General features: G+C 42.8%; 1 long non-coding RNA gene across 4 annotated transcripts in view; it reads right to left on the bottom strand.

The window, feature by feature from the left end:
• Positions 1-9,645: 9,645 nt before the first annotated feature.
• LOC108448737 overlaps positions 9,646-17,970 on the bottom strand; it is a 213,677-nt gene continuing 205,352 nt past the window's right edge. For 3 of the 4 annotated variants that reach the window (XR_001864737.1, XR_001864738.1, XR_001864740.1), the window contains one exon: positions 9,646-15,284. This is a non-coding gene — a long non-coding RNA (uncharacterized LOC108448737). The remainder of the gene's footprint in view (positions 15,285-17,970) is intronic. The other variant, XR_001864739.1, reaches the window with a different exon arrangement.

Raw genomic sequence — 17,970 nt, 5'->3', positions numbered from 1 at the left:
GGAATAGCAGATAAATTTGCTGTGGACTTGTCCTGCACTTACTCTTCCAAATACAGACACACTATTTGCCTCAAAACAATTAAAAGTTGCCTTAGTTTGAGCAAAAGATTTTCTATGCTGTCATCTTGCTTTGACTCAGTTGGAATTTCTGGGGTCTAGGCAATCGTCCCTTACTAGAAACTCTTCCAGCACATAGGGAATATTTGACATTTCTGCATGAGGAGCAGCTGCCACTGCATGGGGGCACAGGGCACCTGACTTTGCAGAAATGTTCAAATTTCCCTGAAAAATTATACTGGAACCCCCCAGCCATACCTCTGAGCTCACCTTTCACTCTCAAAATCCATTCTCTCCAGCAATCCCAGCTCCCTGAGAATGACTTGGCTTCTGGGTTGGGATTACCCTGCTTGACCAAAATACTTACCTTTTTGCTAAGCCTATGTTGGGGATATTGCTCATTAAAGAATTTGTTTAGAGAGATGGGAAAGAATCTCCCTTTCCTTTGTTTTTAAATGGATTCAGCACAACATAACCCCAGGCTCTTTTCTGTGGCTGAAACCAGCCAGCACAGGTAGCCAAGATGTGCTGGCAGGCAGCAGATCACCACTCAGTAAATGCACATTACTCACCTCACAGCAGCCAAGCAACCCAACTCTTCATTTCACCTTTCAAGCACTAATTAATGGCAACAGTGTGAAAATGTAATCTATGATCCCTCTATAAGCTGTCAAATGTTTACAGAGGGGAAAAAGGAAAGTTTTAGCAGAGCTGGGCAAAGGCAGCTCCTGCTCCACACCCAAATTTCTGCTCTGCCTCACAAAAATCTGCTTTTATTTCATTTTTATCACCACCACATGTTTACACCAGAAATGCCTTGGTGGGAAGTAAAGGACAGAGACAGTGATTTTAGCAATAGGATGGGCTCTAAAACTTTCAGATTTCGTAGATCCCTTCCTTTGGATGAGCCAGCTCAGTGCCTTTGTTTCTTCTCCCTGCACAGCCTGAAGGGGGAAAGTCATTGAAAATTCAAGAGAGGAGGAAAAAGTAGTTCTGGCCTTGCCTTTCCCACAAACAGCTGTGCCAATGCATCCGTGCCTGGTCCAATTCTCAGCAGACATGGATTTGCAGCAGACAATCTCCTCTACACTGGCACTTCGTTGGCAGCCTCACTAGGACTCACAGCCCAAAGGCTGGAACAAGCCATCCCAATTAAACCATTGTCACCCCCGGAGAGATTTCTTTCTTTGAAGGAAGAAAGCAGGCTCCAATTCCACTGGCAGCAAAGCTGGCATCTTTGCCACAAATAAACAGCCAGCCTTTTTCTCTGCAGGTGCCAGCTTTGCCCCCACATACTCAAAATTCAGCTTTTCTTCTCTTGTTCTGTCATCACAACTCACTGCCAGTAGCACTTTGTCTCATTCCATTTTATGGGTCACATGTGCAGCATTGTCTTGTTCAAATTATGAAGGCACAAACACCACCTGCCACTGGTTTGGGGGTTGTTAATCTGGCTTATCTGTGTTCAGGTAATCCATGTGCTATTTTCTAAGCACCAAAATTCCATGATTTCTATTTGTTTTACCCAAAATTCCATATTCTGAAATCTTGTGGTTAGGAGAAGCCTGGGCTTGATTTAAAATAACAGTAGAATCAGCAAATTACAGAAATTACTTATAGTAATGTGAGTGACCCTGTGCTAAAACTGAAAATAATTTAAGTCAAGAGGCAAAAGGAAGAAGAGGGGAGAAAAAACAGCACCATTAGAAGAATATGTACTGCAGTCCAGACTACAAGGGCAAAAATAAAATTCAGATACAGGGTATCTCAGCCTAAGGTTAATTCCCAGTGAAGTTTCCAAACCCTGCTAAGGGTACATCTGCCTTACACTCATATCAGCACAGCTCCTCTCAAGGTTGGAATAGTATCACTGAAGGCTGCAGGATCAGGCCCTACAGGGGAAATAAATAGTATTTAACTGTTCAGAATGCCTTTTTTTCCTCTGCCTGGATTTCCTGTGGCATTTATCTGGGATCAGTGCAATATACCCTGATTTCCAGAAATGTGCACTGCACATCCAATACACTCATTTTCTTCAAGGAAGTGTTAATATCTTGCCTAGAGAATTTGGGGTCCAACCCCTTTCCTGCAGGAGTGTCCCCTGTCCATGGATCCTCTCACACTCCCTGTGTGCACTTCACTCAATGTGCCTGCAGCGTTTTCAGACACATTTACAGGAACCAGTCCTCCAGCCGAGCACGTTTCCAAGAAGGAACAAAGACACATTTACCCAAGCAAAAGAAATATTTGAAAATTCAGATGATTAAATGCAGCCTGCTGCTCATTTTACCTCTGTGGTCTCCACTAAGTACCATAAATCCTGCTTTCCCTTTGAGACAAATTGTCACATTATAGCCCTGCTATACAGGCACACACACATTCCTTGCTATGAAGAGAAGGAGAGAAATCCATGCCAGATTAGGACATATGGAATCTCTGTTTATGGATAAATCATTTTTAAAACTTCTCTCTCTCTCTCTCCCTCCATGAGTCATGTGTGAATTGCATGAAGTGTCCTGTCAACAATAGTTTATTTACATACGGAACTAATTAGCATTATTATGGCAGATTGGAGAAGCAGGATTAGAGCTGGGAGACATCATCAAATGAGTGATACCATTTTAGGAAGGTTGGGGAATGGAGGTTTGCAGATCTCTAGCCCAGAATTTCATAAATTGGCCACTTTCCAAGGATGTCAAGATGAAACTCATTTTTAACATTTCTTCCATTACTGATAATATTACTTCACAATTAAAAGCCTGACTCCTAATTTGTATTATCTTGATGGTTTTTGCAATATGCATTTCAGAATAGAGCCTGGTCAGCTTCTTTTCCTTGTAGTCCACTTTCTCAGTTCTATATCTTAGCAGCACAAAATTGAGTTTAGATTTCCAGTACTACAGATCCATTAATAATTTTTAAAACCTTTAAATGCCCTAAAACATTTGTATTCTGTATTTGAAGATTATTTAAAGTCAGCAACTAAATTTTAAACTAAATTAAATTTATATAGCCTCTTTAGGTTACTGAGCACAGTACATACAGCTACTCTGGGACTTGCATAGACCTTTCATCATTAATAAGTGGAACAAGATAATTACATGCTCCAGTAGCTCTTAGGGGTCTAGAAGTTATCACCACATAACCTGGTTTATAATGCAGGAAGAAATCATCTGTGCTAGAGCTGGGGGTATAATTCAAAGGCATTTCCATAAATATATAAACACTGTGAAATGAATTCATGTGATGTGCAGGCACTTCATTTCAGAGCTGCTAATGTGTTTGCCCACCAATTTGTCAGGAATGTTCAATTTGATTTGCTCCATTTGCCTTAGGAGGATGTTCAACAGCACAACAGTCAAAACTGCAAAATGAGTCTGAAGAAGGGCATCTTAGGTAAGTGTTGCTGAATTTGCTCTAAAAGGTCCATGCACAGATGTCTTCCCATCTAGAATAGCCAAATGCAGAATGAACAAGGGCCAGAAGCTGCTTTGAGCTCTGGAGAGGATCTCTGACTCCACATACTCTTGACCGATGGAGCTGCCTCCTCCTTTGCTCCACAGAGGATCCCCTCCTTCCAGACTTCTTTTTGTATTCTGTTTTATTCTTTTTGATCACTCCCCAAGCAGACAGCCTGCTCCCAACTTACTGTCTCCCTTCTGGGGCTAGACCTCCACACCTGCTGTGACAAAGGACATTAGCACTCAGAAGGCTCTGGAAAAAAATCCAGGAAAAAACTTTCACATTATTTGCAATTTTAGTTAATAAGTACTTTCTGGCTGGTTCCAGGTTTCCCTGGGGTTATTTCCAGCAATATTCAGACTGTAATGGACATGTTTTCCCTGCAGAGCTTCACAAAGCTCCCTTCACAGCCAGAGTGGCTCTGTGAGAGGGCATGGCCTCCCTGCCCTAGAATGGAGCCCTACGGCTCCCACAGCTCCCTGGGGTCAGCAGGCAGCTACCTTCTGGACCAGGAAGGAGCCCTTTGCTGGGAGATGCTTCACTTCTCCCCACAAGGGATAAAACAGTGATTCTGCAAGCTTTCTGCACCCCTTTGGATGGACAAAGCCCCTACAAGACACATGAGCTCTTCAGCTGCTGCAGACACTGGCACAGCTGTGACAGCTATAGCACAACAGGCTCGCTTTGCTTTCTGTCACCCTTGAATCACCCATGGCTTTCACACAGCCCCTGGCTCGGGGGCTTTGCAGGGGGACCTGCCTGGTCCCCACATGCCCAGCCTGTGCAGGCAGGTCCACACTGCTGACTTGGGAGCATCACCCAACCCTGGCACAGGATCAGGGGCTGGAAAAGCAGCAAGTGTGGCCAAGCTTAGGAACAAGCAAGTGAAAACCTGCACAGCCTTGGGCATCTAGAAATGGTCTGAAGAGGTATTAGATAAGCACAGAGTATTTTTGCCATCTGAACAACTTCTCTGTTTCTGTTTGGTGCAGCTGTTTAAGTTTTGGGGTGATTTGTAGGTCTCCTTTGCAAGCATGTTCCTAGTATTTCCCCTTGTCTTGATTTTTTCCAGTTTCTGACCATTTTTAATGGTTAACAAGAGCTGAGCAACTAAATGATTTGGACCTGGAGAAGTTGCATTGCTCAGAAGCCAAAAGAGGAAGTTTTAGTCTTGCTAAGAACTGAATTTGATAGCAGTGAGGGGCAGAGCCCATTCCAGCACCATGAGCATTTCAGTGGGCAGTACAGGACTACGTTGCTTTTTCCTCAGTGAAACAGGACTGATGCACAAGCTCTGGGCTGGAGGAAAGAGGAAAGAATACTGGGAAAAGCACTGCCAGTCCTTGCTCACCAGCTTCGGGATCTAGAGGGTGATGCTGCCATTGGGGCTGGGAATGGGAGGGAAGAAAATTGAGACAGATCCTGGGAACCTCAAGAAAGTGTTTCCTAAGCGAGGCTTGGCAGAGCCTGCCAGGTGAGATAAGCATTTCCACAGAAGATGAGAGAAACAGATGCTCTTAAAAGGTGCTTCCTTCCCAGCAGCACCACACAGATCCATTTGGAATGGCAACCCCCTCAGATGCTCCCTCCCAAAAGGGGATGCCAGCACTGCCCAGCAGCCAGATCTGCCCTGCAGGTATGAGGCAGATGTGCTTGGCTGGGCTTCCAGCAAGGACCACTGCTGTTTGCCTTGCACACTCCCCAAGCTGATACGTGAAACTTCAGCTTCCACATATTCACATCTTCTGAGAGATACCTTTGTTCTTTTGCTCTTGGCATTTTGATCTCTAAACACTTGCATAAGCAGCATTTTGATTGTGTTAGGATGAGGGCAGCAGGGATCCTCTCCTGTCACTACAGCACATGCACTTAGCACACAAGAGGCTCTCAGCGAGTCAGGTTTCACTCCTGACATTGGGGTTTTCTGTGTGAACCATTTATTTTGCTGAGTTGGCATTTATACACCCTCCCCCTTTCACCATTTGAAATCCGAGACAAATATAAGCCTGAAGTCCTAACTTTTCTTTTTTCTCGCAGAAAGCTAAGCTGGTGTTTACATGTGGCCACCCAAATTCCAGACCAAGCTGCTGAAACCCCGTTTCACTGTTGGTAAAGCGTGTAAGGTCTGGCTGGTGCTGGTTCCCACATTCCTGATCCAGGCAAGCTGGATTAAAGTTCCTCCCTCACAGCCTGCACCTCTCCTCCATGCATCTAAACTTACAGGGATGAATCAACACAAAGGAAAGCCTGGACAAGTGCAGACTAATTTTTCCACAAATTTAAGTGCAGAATAACCTCCCCTCCCTGGCTTTCTCCCCATCATCCAGCTGTGCCCATAAACCAGAGTCTGACGAACCAATGCAGGAGTTGAAGGCAGCTATTAAATCTGCTCCCTGGAGCTTTAACACTTGGAGCAATTTGTAGTGGAATTATTCTCCTAGCTCAGCTTGCAAACCACCTCCCCACAGGGTTCAGTGCCGGGGTCGAGAAACCTGCTCTCCACCAATCCTTCCTCTCCAGAGGAGGGGCTCAGATGGGCACACATCCCCACACTGCCATTCCAGCTGGTGAGGGAGACCAAGTTCAGCCTCTTCCCCTTCTTGAAACACGTTATTGTTAGTGTTAGCTGATCTGCGAGATATGCCAACTGTCTGGCAAGCAACTCCAGGCAGCATTGTTTGTTTAGGATAGGACTGGGCTCTATGAATCCAAATTAGACATGTTTTGCTTTTTTTTATAGCTAACTCAGCCAGGAATGTCTGAAGGTGTGTTGGGCTTGAGGAGGCAGGGAAACAGCAAAACAGGCCACAAGCCTAGAGCTTTATAAGGGTTTATGTGTGTTTCTTTTTTTAGTTATTATCTTGCCTCCACTTTAGACTCTTCGGTAAGCCAGAGTTCATCTGTATACCAAATTCTCCTTATCACCACAGAGGCACTGATTTGTTTTACAGCAACGGACTACAGAAACCAGATTATTTGTTGTTTGGGTTCTCTTGTTTGTGGTTTATTTTCCTCCCTCTCCTCTGGAGGGCCCTCAAACACTTTACTGGTGAGCACTGGAAAAGCGAAAAGAAGAGGCCGTCAGTACTCCAGCTTCCCCTTCATTGCCACCACCGCTCCAGAAGAAGTGCAGAGCCTCAGGTCTCAGTAATGATCATAGGATGAGCTGGCTGGCTCCTCAGCAGAGCATCGAGTGGTTCTACAGCCCTGGAGCCACCCCCATACCATTTCCACTGCTCTCAGATGTTCATGTTCAGATACACGAAGCATCCCAACAGCTCAACCTTGGAACATGGAAGCTCACAAAAAGCCCAGGCAGCTGAAGAGCTGTTGCTTTCTCTCTTGTCCCAATATTGCCAAGGAAGGGGAATAAATTGGGACTTGGTTGAAATGAGCTGGAGCACTTGTTGCTCCATCCCCATGCAAAGTAACCAACCTGGTTCTAGAAGCCAAAAAAACCACTCAGCTTCAATGTGAGGCTTCAATGTAAGGACTAGAAAGTGGCTCTATCATAGCTACAGAAGATGAACATTATATTTAAGCCTCAAAATTACTCACCCTTAACAAAAAATAGCCCTTGTCAGCTCCTTCCTGAGAGCAGCTGCTCTCAGGGACGGAGCAGGAGAGCTGATGGTCCCAGCCCAGGAGACCTCCAAGCATTCCTCCAGGCAGACCAAACCTACTTTTTGCCACAGCCTTCTGGGCTCATCCCTGTGCCTCTCAGGGGCTTGATTGAAGATTAATTGGTGTTCTTTACCTTCCCAGGCTGGTGCCAATGCAGGTAGGAGTCACCAGCACATCTCTCCTGCCCGCAGGTGGGCAGATCCAACCATTCTCCATCAGGACCGTGTGTCCCTTGCTGAATATCAGCAAAGTCCTTTAATCAATTCATGGGTGTCATTTCCCCCAGTTCAACCTCAGCCTTCTTGCATTCACATCGTACCCAGGCTTGCGCCAAGGCAGTAAAAACACACTTACATTTGCTTCCTTCACAGTCCACAGCATCACTGTAGGTGCTTCTCTTAGCGTAAGGAAATCCCTTTACAAGAGAACTGTGTGGAATTGTTACAAAGATTTTTGTTCACCAAAAGCAGCATCATAAAATACAAAGCACCAGCCAGTCTCTGAGCAGCCCAATGCCTTCAAGAAGTAAAGCAGAAACTCATATAAACCTTGAGTAAGCACACACCAGGGAAAACTACCCTGAAATTACCCTCTAGGATCGGCCTGTTGAGACAGGGTGAAGGTTCTGTGCAAAATGAACTTGCATTTATTTGGAAATAAATGACAAATGGCTCCATTTGTCTTTTATTCTCCCGTTAACGCTTGAACCTGGGGATTATTATCCCTGCAGTGCCTAAGGCTTGCAGATGAAGTGACCTCTTCATCTGGACAGGATTTCCTTCATTTGGGGAATACCTTTCATCAGCCCATTCAGCCTTTTCACCTGTACCTTTGACCGAATACTTACTTTTCAAGTAATTTTGAAGAGTTTGCCAATTTAGTTCCATATCAGGGATTCAGCTACACAGCTCTGGGGCAAGGAGAACTTCTTGTGAATGGTGCTTGACAAACAAGATCCACAATATAATAATTAGTTCCATAAGCATGAGCTGGGATACAAGCTCCATACAGAAACAGTCTGAGCTATCATTATTTTTGCTTTAGCCATTTCTAGCCACCTTGAGCCATTTATCTGGTGTCTCTGTTTACCCTTCTCCTTCTAAGAGGAAATAATTGGCAGAATGAACAACTAAAATAGCCAACCTGTTATGAGCATGACAATGTGATTTTATAATTTTGTGCATTATTAGTGATATTTGTTATGGATTTTTATGGAATATTCATTCTATTTTTGTATAATCTAGATATTTTAACTCTCATCATATATCTGGAGGAAGAGCAGGGAATGAAGATTCTCTAGGATGTAAATTATGTGAAATATCAGGATTTGAAGTAAAAATGGATACCTTGGAGAAGGAAATTATGGCGAATAAAAATTGTGGGACTCTGTCAACAAGAACGTGTTCAAAGAATACAAATTCATGCTCTTCTTCCCATTACCTGTGCAGCAAATGTGGTTATGTGTATTTTTCTATTTCATTCCCTCATGCTTCTCTCTTTTTGTTACCCACTCCAGCTGTTAATTTTCTCTCTCCCCTCTTATGTCTTGCTTATGTTTATGATTAATTGTTTCTGTAGTAGACTATAAGTAAAAAGAAACGGAGACAGCTTTCACATATCTGACCCTCGATAGCAAATATCACATATCATTGGAATGATTAATATGCTTAATCCTAAAAATTCTGTTCTCATGTTTAAATCAAAAAGTTAAAACCTTGTTCCATCCTATTTTTAACAATGTGTTCACAGCTTTATTTTCCAGTGAGGAGCAATATATTTCCACGCTGGGCCTGGGGAAAGAGGGAAGGTTGTTCCTTGCATGGGATTGTATTTGTTCCTGTTCTTTTCATTGTCCTGGTCATTAACTCCAAAATCCAGTCATTGAATCTAAAAATTAGTTGTGTTTCTTGTAGGTTTTTTGCCATGTACCTCTTATCCCCAGCCAGAGGTCTTTGCAGTGATCTGGAGATCTGTAACACCCAGCAAGTGCCGTGTCTCTGCCCAGCCCAGTAGGATAAACCTGATTTATCCTACAATCAGCAGGAGGAAAACTTCAGATACAGCAGAGAAAGGAGAGAGAGGCAAGAATAAGCTCAGGAAACGTGCTGAGTCACCCAAAATGTTGCAGATAATGATTTAGGCCTTGCTGAAATGTGATATTAATTTCCCAGTGTTGTTTTCATTCTTTTCTACAGATTGCCTTAACCTTGGACACAGACAGAAGAATTTCTTCCTTTCATTGCAGCTTCTCTTCTGTCAGAGAAGATAGCAAAACCCCACAAATGCTCTTTGTAAGAGTCATCTGAATAAATGGACAAGACATTTATAGTAGTTCTGCTTTAATATATGTCACTGCCTAAGAGGTTTGCTCTACCCAGAAATACCCTCACACTGGTATTTTCTTTTCTTCTCCCAAAAGAAAGCCCAAGATGTTGGATTACGTGGCTTCCAACAACTCCAGGAAAGACACACCTGTCAAAAAGGAGCTCATATAGCAATAAATATAAATATCAATCTTTATTTTCTTTCAGGAAACGCGTGGATTTTTTTTCTCACAGTGTGAAGAACCACAAGCACTAAGATCTGTTTTGTTTTCTTCCATTTTCAGTCCTCAGCTGTTGTTTTCCCTTTTTTTTCTGTTGAGAAAGCAAAGTGCATGTAGACAGAAAACCTGGAGAAAGAAATGGAAAATATGGATTGAGAAAACTTTAAAAATTACACTTGGAATGAGTCACATTTCTGAAGTTCAATTTTGATTTTTGCAGGGCTTTTTCACTGGAATATCAAAATATATCAGGACAGTAAGTTAATCATGTTTGGACTATAATAGAATATTGACCTATTTTACCTCTGAGAGAGGGGAGAAATAAATCTAGGAATAAATCTAACTTGCAGAACATCCTGTTGCAGTCAGCTCTTTTCCTGCAGCAAAGAGGTGGGAAACAGTGGCCATCATTATCATTATCATCATTAGGATACATAGAAATGTGGATCGTAATTATAGTACATGCCAGAGAGAGCTGTGAAGTGCATTTTATTTCTCACAAAATATCCTGGAGGTGCAAATTAGGCAAAAATAAGATTAATTAAGTCTCTTTTGTCTGCACATTTCCATGCTGAATTTAGGCACTTTAAAATGGGTTAGAGAAAAATCATCAGTGATAGCAAGATATGTTTGTGACAAAAAAAGTATATTTTTTAATGTAGTTGCTTCCAGGAGTGCCTTTCATGCTTGACCTAGAGGATGTTCTAGGTAGTCCAGAAGAACTCTGGACCTGAGGTGTGCTATGCAAAGCTATGTTTGTGCTGTGAGAAACAAACATTGAACCGAGACAAACTGATTCTTAAATGAACAGAAACATCTGTTAATTGTTTTCTGCTATGTAAGGGTGATGGATGTATTAGCAACTCCAGATCCAATAAAGGAGGAGAGATAAGCGCCCTTTGTTGAGAACAGCCTGATTTGTGCACACAGAGGATACAGAGGAGCAACAGGTAAACTGAATTTCCAGGCATCAAGCCATGGAAATCAGGGGGTGAGGGAAGCCTTACAAAGGTGGGGAGATGCTACTTGCTATGGTTAGCTTCTTGCTATGGTTGATAGCTTCTTGCTATGGTTGTGCATATATGTGTCATACCACTGACATACAATATTTTACATCAGTGCAGTGATGAAGGGTTTTCTTGTGAAAATGAGTAGAGAGGAGACCGGTACCACAGGAGTCTTGAAACAAAGACAATTCCATGATCTGGTAGTACTCTGAGAGAAGACGAACCAAGTATCCAGGATTTTGTCATGAGCTGCTCAAAATTGTGCCTGAGAAAAGCTGTTGTATTGAGCTGGGGCTGAGATGTGTGAGTGCCCAAGCTTCTCCCTCATTTGGCTCTCTAGAGTCGACAGTAATGTCTTGTAACACGAAGAGACACTAAGATCTAAATGTCTGACTCACGATGCCCAGATGTGGCCCATTAGCACATCTTTTGCAGCAAACATCTCAGCTGCTTTGCCACTCTGTACTGTGAGAAAATAACCTTTTCTTTCCCCCTTCCCTGAACCCATTTCCCAGATTTACTTGGCAATCTTTTTCCTTCCTTGAAGCTCTGAGTTCAAGCCTGGGGAAGTTCACACCACATGTTGTCTTGCACTTTCCACCCAGTATCACCACATTCAGGGTTTTCTTGTCCACTGGGTGTTTATGACGATTGAATGAACTTGCCCTCAGTCAGCTTTGATTTCATGTCAGCAAAAATACCCAGCAGACCTTCATGAACCAGATTTCTTTCTTCTTCTCCTCCACTTCTAAGTCCCTTCTGACAAAACCAAGGACCCTTGGGCCATATTTCCTATTTATTTCACTGTCTGAAGCTAATTTGAACAGATGCACGGAGAATGACAGTTAACCAGCCTGAAAAATAGGTTTCCAACCCCTGAGGCAAAAGTTTAAACTATTCTCTTTTTTAATTTTTTTTTTGCCTCTATCAAAACAGCCTGAGTAAACCCTGCTGCTGAGCTAGTGGCTAGTTTAGAAATTGCTGCATTCTCTTGTTTTACTCTTTAACCAGGTTTAGAGTGAAGGCTTTGTGTTTCAGATACAATAGAAGAACTACAACAAGAAGTAATTGTACATCGCTGTCAGGTATCACCAGTCAAAGAAGATGAAACCATTTGTGAAATGCTCCTATTTTCCGGGGCTGATGTAGCTTGTAAGCTGTTTTATTTCTTCATTACTGCTCTCCTTAAGGCTCACTCATGCAGTTCAGGCAATTCACAAGCAATAGGAATTCTAATCCTGCTGTCTTCTTTAAGATCTCATGGTACTTTCTGAAGAGAACCACCACAAATCAAATTCTTCCCCTCCATCCAATTCTTCTCTCTTGATTTTCCTTTATTGTCTAAGAAACAGATCTGATTTGCTTCTGGGCTGGAGTTGACCAGAAGTGTTTAACCCCAGAGGCAGTTGCATTACAGCAAGGGACTACTTTGTTCCAATGCAAATCACCTGAAGAAGAAATGAGAAAAGGTAAAATATCCTTGAACACAGATTATGCCATTAAAAGTGAACTATAACTTTATCAGAACCTGAAAAAAAATATGAGAAATTTAAAACACCCTTTCCTTTATACTAAAATAACACTGGGTCATGCTGTCCACTCTTGCAGCCTTCTAACAATTTAAGCAAGTGCTTATGTGATCACCTAGGAATCTCTGATTTTTCACCCTCTGTTTTATAGTGTTTTCAGGTCTCCAAGTATAAATGTCTACTTGGATACTGAATGTCACACAAATGCCTTTAACAACCCTGAATATAGCTAAACAACATTTTACTACCAGGATGTTGAAACACATTTATACAAAATATGTATACATTTTCAAAGAATATAAATGTGCACAAAAAATGAGCATAAAAATAATTGCAGGATACCAAGAAAAGCTAGACAGGTCTAAAATCAAACATTTGCAATGAACATTTGCAATGAACATTTACCCAGTTCTACTCCTAACCACGTGGAGTGGGTAGAGAGACAAGTGGGTAGAGAGACTCCATCAACCCCTTTGTTTTCTTTTGATTGCTTTGCTTGGCTTTTATTCTAATTAAAGACATCCATAAGACTTCAGGGGGTTATTGGTCTTCAGACTATAACTAGGGATCAGGTCTAATGTTATTATTTATCTGTGGAGATAAGAAGATGGAGCTATTAAAGAACCGCAGCCATTCAGGAAACGCACTGATAAACAAACACACTCATGTTACATATGAGAGGTATCCACACACACACACACATATGTAAGTGTGAATGAGAACATCTGACTATTAAAATAAATATTTCTCCTTTAGCCTTCCCACATGCTGTTGCAGAGCTGAGCCAAAAGTGGTGCAGAAGCAAGGGGCAGTAGGTAACTCACTCTTGTGCTTCTGCCAAGGCTGTGGCTTCTCCCCGTGCCCACTGTGGGCAGTGTCCAAAGGAGCTGTGTGTGACACCCTCCAGGTTGCAGTGGCATCTCTGAACTACCAAAGACCAAACTCCACAAGGCATGGCACAGATCAGGAGTCAGTGTCCGCTGAGGTATCTTGGTACCACTTCAATTATTCCTGTATCTGGACCTTTCCAGACACTCAGAGCTCACATGACTCCTGTAACCTCTTTGGAAGTTAAAAGGACACAACCTGCTATTCTCAAAGCCAAACTTCTCCCAGGGATGCTGAAATCCCACTCCTGTAACCACCACCAGTGGAGGTGATGCAGAGCAGCTCTGTTTGGCTTCCATCTCTCTCCAGGTGTGAGCCTCTTGGGCCTCTGTAGTGGCCTGATGGAGGAGGGGTAGCAATGTAAATCTATCAATAATACCTGTGTTCCTTAGTTACTTTCCATGTGCCTGGTCTGAGCATTCCTGGATTCCCAGCACCAAGAATGCAATCATCACTGCTGCTGAGGCTCAGGGTGAGCCCTCCTCTGGAGACCAGGCACTGCATCTCTGTGCTGAACCAGCATCTGTCAGCTCCATAGGTTTGATTAGACCTGACAGAAGACCCTATAATATTCCTTCCAGTGAACACTAGAGACCAGCCCATACAGACTTCACTCAATTTGCTCCATTTCTTACTCTCAGCATTCCTTGCACTGTTCTGCTCTCCACACATCTTGTAGCTGCACTCCTCTTCCACTGCAAGTCAAGAATATACATGTTCAGTAGAAAAAAACCCATCCTGTTGTTTAGGTACTGTCTGTGATGGGATAGTTTAGAATAGTTTAGTTCCTTCCTTGTGCCTGAGCTTGTGCTCCTATAGCTAAATATCTGACAGCATCATAGGAGAAATACCGAGGCCACCAAGCTTCAAGTCACCTCAGAAGGAAGCTGCACTTGAGCCAGATGACTGGAGCTGGTGTAGTGAAATCCAGGGCCTTGGAACAAATCCTGAAACATAATTTTATCTGAACACAGCACACCTGGCAGTCCCTGTGACTGGGTAAATGCCTTTCAATCTAAAGCAGTGCAGCAAATTTGAACACATCACATCTCTGACAGGAAATCAATGCCTACTTTTAGTACTCAATTTCCAGATCAGATTTTCCCTTTCCCTTTTTCACTGCCAAGTCCCTGTCCTTCCAGTGGCTGCCTTCTGCTTACCCAGGAGAGCTTAAGAAAGGGCTGATGTGGAGGAAAATGGTCATTGTTGTTTATGCCACAGTGAGGAGATGCAGGTTAGTGACAGATTGGCGACAGCCCTCAGGTGACAGGTTTCTGCCTGCACTGTCAGCCTGTGAAGGGGATGCTGCTTATCACACTCACTGGTCAGCTTTGCAACCTGAAACACTTTGCAATGCTGTTTTCAAAATCTTCGTGCTCAGAGCCAGCAAAAAGAAAGCAGGGACTCAAACATTGAATGTCTGCAACACTCATGACAGCAAAGTTTGTGCCAAAGAAACCTGGCATGTCTGAACTCCTCATCCTGAGAAGGCTGGTTTTTTCCCCTTTCTCCCCCACTCTCTATCTTCCTTTTCTTCTTGGTTTCCCACCACATCCTGAGGTTTGAGTCACTGTGGGTTTTACTTTTATCAACAATGAAACACAGAGACACCTTTTACAGCTGCTGAACTCTTTTCTTCCTTGGAATTTGGCTTTCTAAAGGTGATTTGTTTGCTTTTGGAGAGTTCACACAGGTGTACACAGCCTCAGACTTGCACACAAAGAATGCTCCGTTTGCACTCGCCATAGGAAAACAAAAGCCATACCCAGCTGGGCCTGTCACTGGGGTTGGTGGCTACTGCCCTGTTACCCTGGGGCAGTAAGGGGATGCCAGATAAGCACTGCCAGCCTAATTAGAGCCCTGCAAAATAACAAAATAAATAATAATAAAAAAAGAACAATGGATGACAAGCCTTTCCAAGATGATACACTGAGAAGTGACAACAGCATCAAGATTAATGTTACTTGGGGCTTTCACATGGAAAAATCATTTTAGAACTGCATTTGCAGCCTCTCATTTCATCCTGCTGCATTTCTCAGTCCCAGGGGAATGTTATTACCTGGGCTGGACCAGTGAGTGGGCTGAGTTGCTCTTCCAGAAGCACATCCTGCTGCTACCTGGCACAGCATCCCATCCCCACATGTGCTGATACCTTTCAAAACTGGCACGTTTCTGTGGAGTTAGAAAACTTGATTAACTTTCCTTCTCAATTTCCATTCTTCTCCCTCATCCCAACCCCAGCATTCTATTTTACATTCTAGCTCTTCCTCTGCACTTTCTGATTCTATCTCCTACCAAAAATTATAAACTTCAGTGAGAAGGGCTCATTGGATTGTATTTCCTGCCTGTCAAACAACAGGAAGCATCAGCAGCCAGTCAGAAAACTATTTCTCATGACACCACGAGGTGAGTGAGCTGGGCCCAGGTGCCTTGGAGAACTTCGGAGAGCATCCATGTTAGTATCTAATTGTTAGGATGTTTATCTGAGCTTCTGATCCTGTATCTCTTTCACATTCCCTGTAAACTTTGACTCTGTCTGCCATGGTTTCTCAGATGCATTCCATGAGGAAGGTTATTTATACCTCCTGATCAGCTCAGGGTGTGCACAGTGCTTCAAACTGCTCTGGTTGCATAAAGATACTTCCTGCTGGTGTTGCTTCTTTTAGTTTGCTCTGACTTGTGGGGTTTTAGCTCACACGTATCCTGACAAGTGGGGATCTGTGTATGTTGATAAACCCCTTTGCTTTAATCTCTTTGACGTGAGCTAAAATTCTTCCAAGTAAAGAAAACTTTCTCCTTCATTGTGTTTCATTGGGAAAAAGAATTCTATTGTGTGGTTCAATTCACTCATCATGTGAACTGAATAGGAAACAACTGATTCAAAGGGTACACACCATCCAAGACTGTTAATGAATATTGGGGGAAAAGACTTGAAAGAGTGTAGGTTCATTCCCCAAATAATTTATGAAACAGAAAAGGAGTCTTGGTCCTGCTTGGAAAAGCAGTGGGTCCTTGTTGGATTAAACATTTACCCTTAACAATAAGCACATGCTTAAATCCACGTAAGACAAGTGAGACTAAAGAGTGCTGAGCTGGGACTCCATTGCAGAACATTTTCAGCTGTTTTCAACCCTGGAATTTTTTCCCCACATCCTGCAGATGCTGCCGGAAATCCCCAAGACAGCCGAGGGTATTTGGGTATTCACTTCTGCATGTCAAAATTTCCCCATAGGCTTTGCAAAACTTCAACCAGCTCTGCTTTGTGTTTGTCTGAATGACAATGTTAGCTACTGACTTCTGTTGGAGATGGTATAGCTCCAAAAATCAAAGGTTGCTGTAGTGGTTAAATGGAAATAAAAAACAGGCAAACTACCAATTTCCTGCCTGAAATGAAAGTAGCTACCAAGATGCAGTAAAAAAAAGTCAACGATTCAAACTGTGTTATTGAGCAGAGTTTCTCAGGACATACCTGAAAGTGACTCTTCACTTTATTTTTCTCATCTATTCCCAGGTAGAAAAGTCTTTCTTTACTGCAATGTGTTGGCAGCAAATAACATTTCATGAGACAGATACAGTCTGCAATGTCCTGTCTGCAGTTCTTATTAACAATTTTCCTACTCATCTATGTCTGTGTCATCTGAAACAAAAGAGTCTACATGTCAGATGTTCATTATATTGATGATGTCCCAATGACAACCAATTTATTTTCCTGCCTTCACCTCGAAGAATTGTATTAGTAATGATGTCTATCTGCTCTAGATATGCTTTGTTAAAACTGATGGTCTGCCATGAGGATACTTAATTATATCTTCTTAAAGGAACACAATTAAGTTTGCAGGTAAAAGATGGCTCTAGAGTTAAAATGTATTTTCAAATTAGTTTTCCTGGTGGACAGGATGTTTAATTTTCATTTTGGTAGTCAAACTAGAGAATTGATCAGAGCAATCTGGTAAGATGAATGCTCTTGAAAGCAGAGCTGGCACACATCAGAATTATCTTTTAACCTTCAGCCAATGTGATATTTGGTGGTAAAACTGGGGAAGCAACAGACACACATGGCAGTGCACGGAGTCATGAGCACCACTGTGGTAAGGACACTGCTAATGGGGACAGGGCTGGCATCCCCTGTACAGGGCTGTCAACCATTGTGCAGGGAGGGCTCTGCTGAAACTGCAGCTCTTCATTTGCACTTCTATCAAGGCTTCCTGGGACAACACCAAGGAACCTTCATTCCCAGCTAGGATCTCCAGTACTACTCCTCCTGTAACAAGAAGCTCATCCTGCACATGAGTTTGTGTTTGGCACTGGAACTATAAATATTCCCTGCCTGAACAAGCCTCTGTGGGACACTTGGCCATCCCATAATGGGATACAGGGCTTGGGGCACCGCCCACACTTGGATCCTCTGCCCAGAAAAGGGTCAATGTGAGTATAGGTTGACCAAGAACCAACTGATTCACCAAAACCAGCAGAAAGTCTCCTGTTCTCCTGAACCTTCAGAGAACCAGCGGTCCTTCATCTGTGGTTTCCAAACTGTCCTGACACTGGCAGAAGCAAGACTTTCTGTAACAGCTTCATGTGAATCCTTTTTGGGATAATTTATCCTTTCAGTTCAGTCTCCACAGTTTTCCACATCACCTCTGACATATAGAGTTTCCACATTAACTTTAACATATTCATTATTTTTAGCTGAGCAATTCCTTTCTGAAAGCAAATCACTTTTTTTTTTCATAGCATTTTGGAAACCCCAAAGAGATGCCTGAAAGGAATGTCATGAAAATACATGTAGCAATACTTTCCTGCAATACAAAACAGAACTCATTTAACATGCAGATCTCTGCAAATGTTGGAAACCACC

Source organism: Corvus brachyrhynchos, unplaced genomic scaffold, assembly GCF_000691975.1.
Source record: "Corvus brachyrhynchos isolate BGI_N302 unplaced genomic scaffold, ASM69197v1 scaffold97, whole genome shotgun sequence".
In the NCBI taxonomy this organism is placed as follows: domain Eukaryota; kingdom Metazoa; phylum Chordata; class Aves; order Passeriformes; family Corvidae; genus Corvus; species Corvus brachyrhynchos.
This window is presented reverse-complemented; position numbering and strand designations above follow the sequence as displayed.